Source organism: Ailuropoda melanoleuca, chromosome 20 (genome assembly GCF_002007445.2).
Source record: "Ailuropoda melanoleuca isolate Jingjing chromosome 20, ASM200744v2, whole genome shotgun sequence".
In the NCBI taxonomy this organism is placed as follows: Eukaryota; Metazoa; Chordata; class Mammalia; order Carnivora; family Ursidae; genus Ailuropoda; species Ailuropoda melanoleuca.
Window position 1 is genome coordinate 1,394,495 of NC_048237.1, and position 11,911 is coordinate 1,406,405.

The window sequence follows — 11,911 nt, forward strand, 5'->3', positions numbered from 1 at the left end:
TATTCTGTTGTGTTATACGACAGGCACTGGTATGGAGCTTGAACATATCTAATTCCACAGTACAGACAAGGTTCCTGTACATATGGAATTTTTATTCTACGGTGGGGAGATAGGACAAGGAAACAATTGAATAAATGACTTCAAAATATAAGTGACATTAAGAAAATAAAACAAAGTAGGGGTGCCTGGGGGGCTTAGTCGTTAAGCATCTGCCTTCGGCTCAGGGCGTGATCCCGGCATTCTGGGATCCAGCCCCACATCAGGCTCCTCTGCTAGGAGCCTGCTTCTTCCTCTCCCACTCCCCCTGCCTGTGTCCCCTCTCTTGCTGTCTCTCTCTCTGTTAATAAATAAACAAAATCTTAAAAAAAAAAAGAAAAGAAAACAAAGTAATGTAAAAGAGAATCGCAGTGATGACATTTGAGCTCTCTGGAGTGAAGACATTTGAACTGTCTTCAATGACAAAAATGACAAAAAACAAATTGCTAAAACCTGGGAGAAGGAAGAGTTTTCAAATGCAACAGTGGCCATCAGGCAGAAGCAAATTTGGTATATTTGTGGAAGAGAGCTGATGTTCCCAGAAGGTAATGAGGGGAGAGTGGTAGGTGATATGTCAAAAGGTAGCTGGGGGCCCAATCATATGTGGCCTTATACCATTATGGTTAGGTTCATAAGTTGTTCTATATGGAATGGGAAGCATTTGAAGGGTTTTAAATAGGTATTCTAATCTAATTTATCTTTCAGAAGGGTCACAGTCCGTGCTCGTAGGAACGGCTCATGGGGGAAGTGTGGGGCAAGACTATGGCACAAAGACAGGAAGAGCTTCCAAGACCCGATGAAACCTGATGGAGGCCAAGTTCTAGGAGGGGTCCTGTAATACAGTCACATTTTCTTTATGTGAAAATTTCAAAAATAAGCTATTTCAACAGCAATTGGTTAAAACCAGTCTTTTCCCGTGCTAACTACCCCTCTTTCAGTCTTTCCCTTGTTTTAGGTGGTGTTGGAGGCTTCAGACATTTTTGGGAATCTGGCTGGGGTGAGATTGAGCTGAGGACACATTTGGTTTACATTAAGTGAGATATATTTATATGATTTTATGTGATTTACAGTGATTTCTGCGTATAGTTAAGTTTCTGCTTGCCATTTCTCGTGTAGGAATTGCTTCCAGGACTATTGCTTCCGCCTACTGTGTGCACTCACCCATCTGTAGGATGTGGAACTGCACAAAACTGGCTTGGACATGTTCTATGGCCCTCAGTACTTAAGTATGCGGGTAGAAGACAATCAAGGTATGAAATATACAGAGTTGTGTCATATAATTAAGTAATCTGTCTGTTCTAGGTACCTCCTATCAGAGGAATGAATCACACAATATTTGTCCTTTTGTGTCTGCCTTATTTCACTGTAGCCTATTTTCCAGGTTCATCTGCATTGTAGCATGTCTCAGTATTTCATTCCTTTTTAAGGCTGAATGATATTCCGTTACAGAGATATGCCACATTTTATTTATGCATTTGTCAGTTAATGGACATTCGGGTGATTTCTGCCATTGGGCTATGATGAATAATGCTTCTATGAACATTCATGTACAAATTTTTGTAAAAATATGGTTTTGAATCTGAGACTTGATGAATAAGAAAGAATTAGGCAAAAATGGGAGTGAGGATCAGAAGGATAAGATAGTATAAGATAGGAGAAGTAGTCTGGGGCCAGATCTTGCAGATCTTTGAAAGGAGTATAGATTTTATTCTAAGTATAATGTCAGAGCCATTGACTGAATAAAAGCTCCACGTCGACATGATCTGCTTCATATTTCAGTACTGTCTCTTCTGCTGCTCTGTAGTGAGTAGGTCGTAGAGGGCAGAACTAGTAAGGAGACCATTTAGAAGACTACTGCCCTGGTTCAGGTGAGGGTGGAGCATAGCTGGTTTAAGGTTATGCTGGTGAATACTGAGTTTGCGACTGCATGCAAGAGGTATTTACTGGTGGTTGCCAGAGGGGAGAGGGAGATACAGACTCTCAGTCATGGAATGAAGAAGTCACGGCATAAAAGGCACAGCACAGGGAATATAGTCAACGATACTGTAGTGGCGCTGCATGGAGACAGACGGGAGCTATGCTTGCGGCGAGCGTAGCATAATTTTTAAACTAGTCAAATCACTATGTTGTACACCTGAAACTAACGTAACACTGTGTGTCAACTACACTCAAAAAATTAATAAAAATGTATTTATCTCTTCCATCAGGTTTTTTAAAAATTGAGACATAATTGACAGATAACATTGTGTAAGTTTAAGGTGTACGATGTTTTGATTTGATATAGTTATATTTCAATATGATTATCACCGTAGCCTTAACTAATACCTCTGTGGTGTTACAATATTATAATTTCTTTCTTTGTGGTGAGTACAATGAAGATTTAGCCTCTTAGCAATTTTGAAGTTTATAATACAGTATTGTTGACTATAATCACTATGCTGTTTATTAGCTCCCCGGGACTTATTTATCTACTAGTTGCAAGTTAGTACCCTAAGTATCTCCCCAATTCCTTAACCACCAGCTCCTGGTAAGCACCATTCAACTCTCTTTTTATGAATTGGCTCTTTTAGATTCCACATATGAGTGATATCATGCAGCATTTGTCTTTGTCTGACACATTACACTTAGCATAATGCCCTCAAGGTACCACCCATGTAGCGAATGGCAGGATGTCTTTCCATCTCCTGGGTGAATGATATTCCATTGTATAGTATATATACCACATCTTCTTCTTTATTTTAAGGATTTTATTTATTTGAGAGAGAGAGAGAGAGTGGGGGAGGAGCAGAGGAAGAGGGAAAGCAGACTCCATGGTGAGCACAGAGCTCCATGTGGGGCTTGATCCCACAACCCTGAGATCATGACCTGAGCCAGAATCAAGAGTGGGACAATTAACCGACTGAGCCACCCGGGTACCCCTATATACCACATCTTCTTTATGGGTTTATCCGTTGACATTTTCCTGATTCTAAGTAGACTAAGCCTGTTGAAAAAATGTGGGAAACATGTAACTTCTTCAAATTTATTTAAAAGGACTCAGTACTGTGCTGATAAGTTGCAATGGAATTCTGAACCCTACCTTTTCACTATGCTTGCGCTCTGCTAATCCACATAACTTCTTTTTTTTTTTTTAAGATTTTATTTATTTTTTTGACAGAGAGACAGGCAGCGAGAGAGGGAACACAAGCAGAGGGAGTGGGAGAGGAAGAAGCAGGCTCATAGCAGAAGAGCCCGATGTGGGGCTCGATCCCATAACGCCGGGATCACGCCCTGAGCCGAAGGCAGCCACTTAACGACTGAGCCACCCAGGCACCCCCCACATAACTTCTGATTGGAGACACACTCAGAACTTACTTTATTTAGCCTATTGCTGTTTTGTGTGTTCATCTCCCACAGATACAAGAGAAAAGAGGATCGGACCAGCTGGTTTAGCAGTTGGGGACCCAACCACAAGATGGCGAGGCATCTCTGCTGATGCAGGTTACATGAAAGGGTCCTTCTGGTTGCCTGTAAGAGTAAGCTAAGACAGAAGCAGACACTTGTGTAGACAGTTGAAGAAACCACTGTGCTTTGGAGGAAAGAAAGAGATAACCTGGTAATAGAAGCAGCTCTCCTGGCTGGAGATTGCAGATCCCAGCTGGAGATACAATGAAGACATTTATTGGACCTCTGTTCCTGTTCTCGTGGCTGCGGCTGGACGGTGAGCGGAAAACTTTGGGGAACAGGGTATTTTAGTATTAGAAGTCTGAAAGGGAGACTGGTTTTTTCCAGACTTCCTGAAGTTGCTGCAGCAAAAAAGAAATGCAAACTCTGGAGGGTGATGACCTGACGATTTTGCCTGACTTCTCTTTTTACACAGGGATGAGCAGAGAAGAGGTGAAGCAGCACCTTCTTTCCTGACTGTCTGGGAGGGAGACAGCTTTGTTATCAACTGCGCTTACACAGACAGTGCCTCCACCTACTTCTTTTGGTACAAGCAAGAGCCTGGAAAAAGCCTCCACTTGCTTATTTACACTCTTTCAAATGTGGTCCAGAAACAAGAACAAGGACTCACCGTCCTATTGAATAAGAAGGACAAACATCTTTCCCTGCAAGACACAGCCACCCATCCTGGGGACTCAGCCACCTACTTCTGTGCGACAAAAGCACCTGCAGCCTGTCCCCAAACCGAAGACTGGGGTGGAAGCCCCACTCTTTTTCCTTTGTCACAAGCCTTCAAGTCAGAGGTTTTGCCGTATTCCATCTTAAATATATAAACATTCTTTAAAAAATATATATATAAACATTCTAACTGATCTTAAAGAAGGTCAGTTTCAAAATGACCCAATAAGTGTCAGAATATTTGGAATGAACACTTAAGGGGAGTTAGTGATTACTTAGTTAAATATCTGGGCTTTAAGGTTGACTTTATGGGGACCATTCAGAGTTCTCGTCTACCAAGGACATCCTGGTGTCAGTGTCAGGGAGTACTCTTCCTGATGGAAAGATTTTTACCTTTTAATAATAGCACTTACTAACTTTTTCTGATTATAAAAATATTAACTCCACATTATAGGAAGAAAACCAAAAATATATATAAAGTAGAAAGTTCAAACATAACACTATTATCCAGATAAATCATGGCTAATATCTGGTATACATTCTTCATTAAACTCTTGTTAAAGATTAGAAACACACAGACTGATATTGGGACTTACTTCCACTTAACATTATACCATAATCTGAGCATTCACATTTATCAAATTTTATGAAATTGAACTTTTAATGGTTTTATGAGTGATTTTATGTCACCATTTTATTTCTTTTTTAATCATTCCCTTATATTTGTGGGAATATTTTTCTTAACTCAGATGTTACCCTTTAAATAGATAGCTGTTTATATGTGGTAGCCAATAATAATATTACCAATACCAATAATAGTAATAACTAGTACAAAGACAGTGGAAAAACAAGGAGTGGACTTGAATATGAAAGAGTTTGAATAAAACAAAAGAGGAATTCTAAATTAATGGGGAAGAACAGGATTATCCTCAAATGATCTTGTATCAGTTGTTCAGATCAGAGGTTCTCATACTTTCTCCTGAAGCATCCCTACAGAGACCAAACATGACGTTTTCCTTCTTGAAATCTGGATGTGAGGGCACAGTCCCCCAAAGTAGTCTGGTGAAAGTACAAACAGTCTCATATTTACTTTAAAATTTTGGAGAGATCATTTTTATTTTACTGCAATATGTATCCATATTAATTTTAGTGCAACATAATCTTGTAAATAATTTACCGATTCTTCAATTTTTCAGTAATAAAAGTGCTCCCAGATGATGCATGATATTACATGTTTTGTCTTGGGGGCAAGAGTACTGTAATTTGACAAGCACAAAGTTGACTATTTGAAAACAAAAGTGTTGCAAAATCAGTAGGCAATCAATAAATATTGGTTGAACAAATAAATGAAGTACCTCACGCGATGAAATAAATTCCAGAGAGATTAAAGTAATTAAATCCCAAAGTTATTAGTAAAAAATACAAATGCATGTTAAGAAACTAAAGGGAGAAGAATTTCCTAAACTTGAGAACAATGGAAAAGCTCAAGGGAAAAAATAGAAGATTTGATTACGTAAATATTAAAAGCTAATTTATTATATGTAAAAATGACCAAAATTATCTTCAAACCACAGTTTACTGTTAATTTGCTGCTAATCTGACAACAGATTAATAATTTCTCTGCATAATTTTATGTGCATAGAAAGGAAAACATTAATATCGAACTATGTAAATAGAAGATGTGATGAGGGAGTTTGCACAAGAAAAAAATAATATGGTTCAAAACACATGGAAAATGTTTAAACCCACTGGTATTCATAAAAATGTATACAAATAACTTTAAAAAAACCGTTACGGAGTTGTAGGAATAATTTAATGGCAATTTAAAGAACAGAGAATTTGAGCAGGATTCTGTGAAATAAACACGCACTAGTGGGAGAGTTACTTTTAAAGCTATTTTGGAAAGTAATTAAAAAACATGATTTAGTAATCTAAAAACAGATTAATTTCCTTGTAATTTTTTCCCTGGAAAATTTGTCTTTAGGAAAACCCTCCATGCATATGAAAATAATTATTTACAAAGATATTTGGGAAGTTATTTATATTACCCCAAAATTGAAAACCAGAATGTCTAATCTTAAAGGGAAGGGCTTGGGGTGCCTGGTGGCTCCGTTGGTTAAACATCTGACTCTTGATTTCCACTCAGGTCATGATATCAGGGTCCTGGGATTGAGCCCCATGTTGGGCTCCATGCTCAGCAAGAAGTCAGCTTGTGGATTCTCTTTCCCTCTACCTAAGCTCCTCCCCCTGCTCTTTCTTTCTCTCTCAAATAAATAAATAAATAAATATTGGGGGAAAAGAAGGGAAAGGCTTAGTCACCCAAATGGAATATTATATAGCAAACAAATGGTATTATAAAGAGAATCTATAATGGTTATCAAGATATGAACTGGTGTGATTGTTACTTAGTATTGCTACATAGTGAAACTATGAATAGTACAAAGGTTGGAAAGTAATGCACTGAGATATCGATAATGTATATCCTTCCTTAACACGGACGAGTAGTGATTTTTCTCTTTTCATTTATCCGATTTAAGGTATCTCTAATCCATCATTTTCTGCAAATTCTCTAAAATCCCTCCTACCTCTGAAGTTCAGTGAGCCCTAGTTCAATCACTATGGGTCACAGTGAGAGGAGTGGCCGTGCAGCCCGCGTTGTATCCCCTTTCTTAGAGTGATAGTTCCCGTTTGCTGCATTACTGTGCGTGACATATGTACAAAGTGTTTTATGTACATTAGTCCATCCACGTCTCCTCATAACATCCTGGTGCTATTCCTGTTTTGCAGATGAAGAAATTGGTACCTGAAGACATTAAGCAGCTTGCCCAACCAAGCTCAGTCAGAGATTAAAGGCAAGAGTGGGTTTCAGAGCCGGGACGACTTGAGGCTGGAACACAACCCACAGTGCCTATCAACCCTTCTCTTCAAATTACTCTTGTGGACAAGCAGCCAGGTTGAATGTATAGAATTTTTTTAAATATTACTTACTTGCTGAAAAGCCTCTGTAGGTTTTTTGCTAATAAATAACCTATAAACAAATTCAAGCATTCAAAATCTTCTGCTTTCTAGACCCAAACTCTCCTTCTAGCTTTATTTCTCAGCATACCCTAGCCCATTCTCTTCTTTCTTTCTCCCATGAATTCATTTGCCTGTCTGTCTGTCCATTGATCCATTCCTGTATAATTTAGGCCACAGAATGGCCTCAATGTATTTGAGGATGTGACAACAATACACCTACCTTGGTGTTAACAAAGAAGAAAAGAAAGAAATTCTGATATATGCAATCAGAGGACTGCTGTATTTTAAAAAATAATTGACCTTTCAGGGAGCACCGTTCTGCATAAACTAGGAAACTTCCCTGATTTGAGTTTCTGCTGGATTTAAAGTGAATATTTACTACACTATCCCAATGAGATCAAGAAGAAAGACCTGTTGAAGTCAAAGCAATAATCTTCCTGCCTGTGGGGAAGTCAGGAGAGGTGGAGAGAGAAGGTTCCCTCCCTGGATCTGAGCAAGTTCCCTAGTATTCCGCCACGCACTCTCTTGGGCTCCCCATTATCTGTGGCTGGTGACGTCCTCCAGCAACTGTTGTAGGAACAACAGAATAGTTTGGGTGGTGGAATGGAGACCTTGGGAAATGTGATCATTTGTCCTGTATCAAACCTAAATACTGCAAATTCCCTTTTCCGGACTGAGACAAGCATTCGTCTAGTCCTACTACTTAAAGTAGTGCCATCGACATTGCCAGAAAGCTTGTTGGAAATATAGACTACCCAGGGGCATCTGGGTGGCTCAGTTGTTAAGTGTCTGCCTTCAGCTCAGGTCATGATCCCAGGGTCCTGGGATCGAATCCTGCAGTCCTGGGATCGAGTCCTGTGTCAGGCTCCCTGCTCTGCAGGGAGTCTGCTTCTCTCTCTGTCCTTCGCCCTGCTTGTGTTCCCTCTCTCGCTGTGTCTCTCTGTCAAATAAATAAAATCTTTAAAAAATATATATATATAGACTATCCAATCCCACTGGAGACCTAACTCTTGGGGCCACGGGCTGGCTGCCCCAAGATGGGCCACTTTGGCATGAAGATTATTTTAAGTTAAAAGGCAATCAAAACCCAGCAGATTCAGGAAAAGCTCTTTACACCCCCCCCAACAACTGCCTAAAAAGAATTTAGATAGAGGACCTGCTCCAGAAAGACAGCTACCACCGTAAATAACTGCATTATACTATGAACTAAGTATGGTAGACATGGAGGAACTTAACAAAGCCAGTCTGATAGAAGTCCTCAATGTCCCATTGTCTCTGAGTTATCCAGCAAACATTTGCTTACCAAATACTTTTTCATCTTCCTGTGAATTTCTTCCCTTTGAAGTCCCAGACCCCTACCCCCTCTCCTTAGTTGAGAATGACATACATACCTCATTTTGCCTGTCTTGGAATTTCCATGTCTGCGTGGATTCCCCATAAGTACGGCATCAGATTTGATTTTCTCTTACTAATCTGTCTCATGACCGCTTGATTCTTAGTCTGGCTAGAAGGACCTTATAGGGAATGGGATATTCTTGCTCCCTGACATAATGAAAAGGAATCTGTATTTTAGCAAAATCCCCAGGTAATTGGTATACACGGTGAGAAGCACTGGTCTTGAACACATTTGTTACTGAAAAAACCTTCTGAACACAAGATGGCGGTATTTCCTATCTATTTGGATCCTCTCTCAGATTTGAAACAAGCTCACTTTCAAGTTGGATTAGATCAGTGAGTGTCTGTAAAGGGCTAAAAAAGCTTGTCACTGATTGGGTAGGAAGCAGAAACTTCCTCCCACAGAAGAACTCCAGTGACACCCACCAAACTAAAGGGAATGGCTTTTTGATCCAGGAGACTGAGCCCACATACCAGGCCACAGTTGGGGAGAAGAATGAAGCTGTTCCTGGGAGTTATTTTGGCAATTTTGTGTCTTCCAGTGGACTGTGAGTTGGAGGCTTTCTGGTGATGAGGACAAAGAGATCCAGGGACCCAGCCCATAGGATGGGGTCCATTCTGCTTCATCTTTCATTATATCTGGGGTTGTGGAAAGGAAATAAGACACTTTTTTTTTAAGATTTATTTATTCGAGAGAGCGAGAGAGCGCACGCGCTCATGTGAGCAAGTGGGAGGAGGGGCAGAGGGAGAGAGAGAGAATCCTAAAGCAGACTCCTCGCTGAGCTCTGAGCTGAGCGCAGGGCCTGATCCCAGAACCCTGAGATCATGATGGGAGCCGAAATCAAGAGTCGGCTGCTCAACTGGCGGAGCCACCCTCACGCCCCCAAAAATATGACTTTTAGGAGTGTCAGTGTAGTGACTAAGCCTCCTGTTTCTGGCATAGTGTTTTTGCCTAGGGGTAAGCTGCCAAAAGCTGGAACAGAATCCGCAGTCCCTGAGCATCCAGGAGGGCAAGAAGGTCGTGCTGACCTGTAACTCTACAGATTTCTCTCCGGTGCTTTTCCCACGGTACCGACGACATCTGGGAAGAGCCCTTGTCTTGTTGCTACTCATTCGTGAAAATGAGGGTGAAAAGCAGATGGGAAGACTGAGGGCCACCTTTGATAAGACCGTCAAACGGAGCTCCTTTCCCTCACAGAATCCCAGCCTGCAGACTCGGCCACCTGCTTCTGTGCTGCCGGCACACAGCAGGGCCCTGCCACCGGCCTCCTGGCCCGAACTCTGCCAGTGACTCAGTCCGCACCACTGCTGGCGGTGCCCACCGGCCCCAGCCTAGGAAGTGGGGGCCACCTGACAGGGTGAAAGGGTGTGAGCCAGAGTCCCGGGTTGACCGTGAGGGCAGGCTCTATCGCACAGCCTCTGATGCCCTCACAGCGGGTACCACTGCGTGACTTCGGGTCACTCCTGAGATTCGTGGGTCTCCGTGGCCTCGGGCGGAACATGAAGGGTCTGACGTGTGGTTCTCAAGTTTGTCTCAGCTCTGAAAGTCAAACAGAGGATAATTTTTCAGGAAGAAGAAATATGCCCTGAAGAATGCCAGAGAGCAAGAAAAGAGGATTTACACGCATGCACTCACGTGTGTGTGTGTGTGTGTGTGTTTAAGGACAGTTAATTCTGCCCAGTTTTTGTGACTAGGCCAGAAAGCCTGAGACATATACAGGGTTCAACACATTAAACACTGAATGTTTTCAGTGTTTACATAAAGAACAAAAAACAAACAGTCTAAACATTCCTGAGACCCTTCTAAACTGAACCCCAAATAATGATGATAATGGTAGGAATAAAAAATTGACCTGTGGTTAAAAAAAAAAAATTCAACCAAATAAAATTGAAGATCTAATTGGCTTCATTAAATGATTCATGCATTGAGCAGCATTCTATCCAGTAAGCAGAGGGGAGCTCTGCAGAGCTGCATGGAAGGAAGAGTTTTTAAAGGCAGAGAGAAGGCATTAAAAAAAAAAAAAGAATTTATTAGCAAGGAATGCAGTGTCTAGGCAAAGTTGTCCCCCCTCCCCGGAGGGGTGAGGAGTCTTTCAGGAGACTGCCTCTAGGAAATTCCAGCTTGGCTGGTTAAAGGTCCATTCCTGAGGGGTTGGAACTGCGGTTAGGTTAGTTATTAAATCTTGGTTTACTGATTTGTGGCCTTAAGTGGCTCATTATGGCCATGCGGGTTTCTTTTTAACACCTGTATTCTTTGCTATGACTCATCTCATGAACGAAGAGCCAGACTATACTGGGCAACATGCCATAAGTCATAAGGACCACAGAGATGGATTTAGGGATGTAGGAAAGACATTAGGGCTCGAAGGCAAGGGCCAAGAAAGAATTCTTGAGATGTCTTTGGTGCAAAAAGGTGGTTTTATTAAAGCTCTGGGACTGGACCCTTGGGCAGAAAGAGCTGCCTTGGGATCATGAGGAGTGGCCCATTGTATACTTTCAAGTTGGGAGGGAGTTAGGGATAGGGTAAGTCCCTAAGGAATTTGGAAGCAAGATTTCCAGGACCTTGAGGGGATTAGCTATTGTTAGGAAAAAGTCATTTATTACCGTTTAGTAAAACCCTAGTCATGAGACCCTTCAGATGTATATGGTGGGTCATGCGCTTGGGTGGGGATGACTGCCAATGTATATCTTGGGATTAGAGATAAAGGAAGTTTCCAAAAGAATTTTATATGTTCAGATAGACTTACAGGACCCTGGGAGTTGGGCTAAGATTTCCTTTTGCCCTCAGTAAAGTATTAGCATGGAGGCAGCTGAGTTCCTACAGGAAGGTCAGTCTGTTTCAAGGACTTGTCAGTGGGCTGTAGGCAGTAAGGCAATTTAATCATTTTTCTTTTGCCTTTGTTTCCCGCATCAGTTAGAGCCTTTGTTTACTATGTGTGGTGTCAGTGAGCAAGTCTGTGTGTAACTGTTTAATAGACAGAGTTTGCACCTTCTCGTACTAGGCATGGGTTCTGAGTTGAGGACTTCTCTATTTTTTTTTTTAATCCTGCACTGACATTTCTATTGAAAGGGAGCAGAATAAAGCTCTAGAAACTCTTATCAATAGAGAAGGTAGCAACTTAAATCTGCACAATCACCATACCCTTTGTTTACTGTGTTTTGCCTGAAAACCTCCCATAACTAGCATATCCCTCACCCCCCACATCTTTCTTTTGTCTTTAGCTGAAGATGGTGTTTATTTATTTTTTTAATTTTTAAAAAAATTTTTAAAAGATTTTTATTTATTTATTTGGCAGAGAGAGAGACAGCCGTCGAGAGAGGGAACACAAGCAGGGGAAGTGGGAGAGGAAGAAGCAGGCTC

The 11,911-nt window shown here is 41.2% G+C and overlaps 1 long non-coding RNA gene across 1 annotated transcript; it reads left to right on the forward strand.

The window, feature by feature from the left end:
• Positions 1 to 335: 335 nt before the first annotated feature.
• Positions 336 to 7,117, forward strand: LOC117797270. The gene is made up of 4 exons (XR_004622215.1): positions 336 to 1,286; positions 3,433 to 3,736; positions 3,896 to 4,262; positions 6,925 to 7,117. It is a non-coding gene; the product is annotated as an uncharacterized LOC117797270 (long non-coding RNA).
• Positions 7,118 to 11,911: the final 4,794 nt, after the last annotated feature.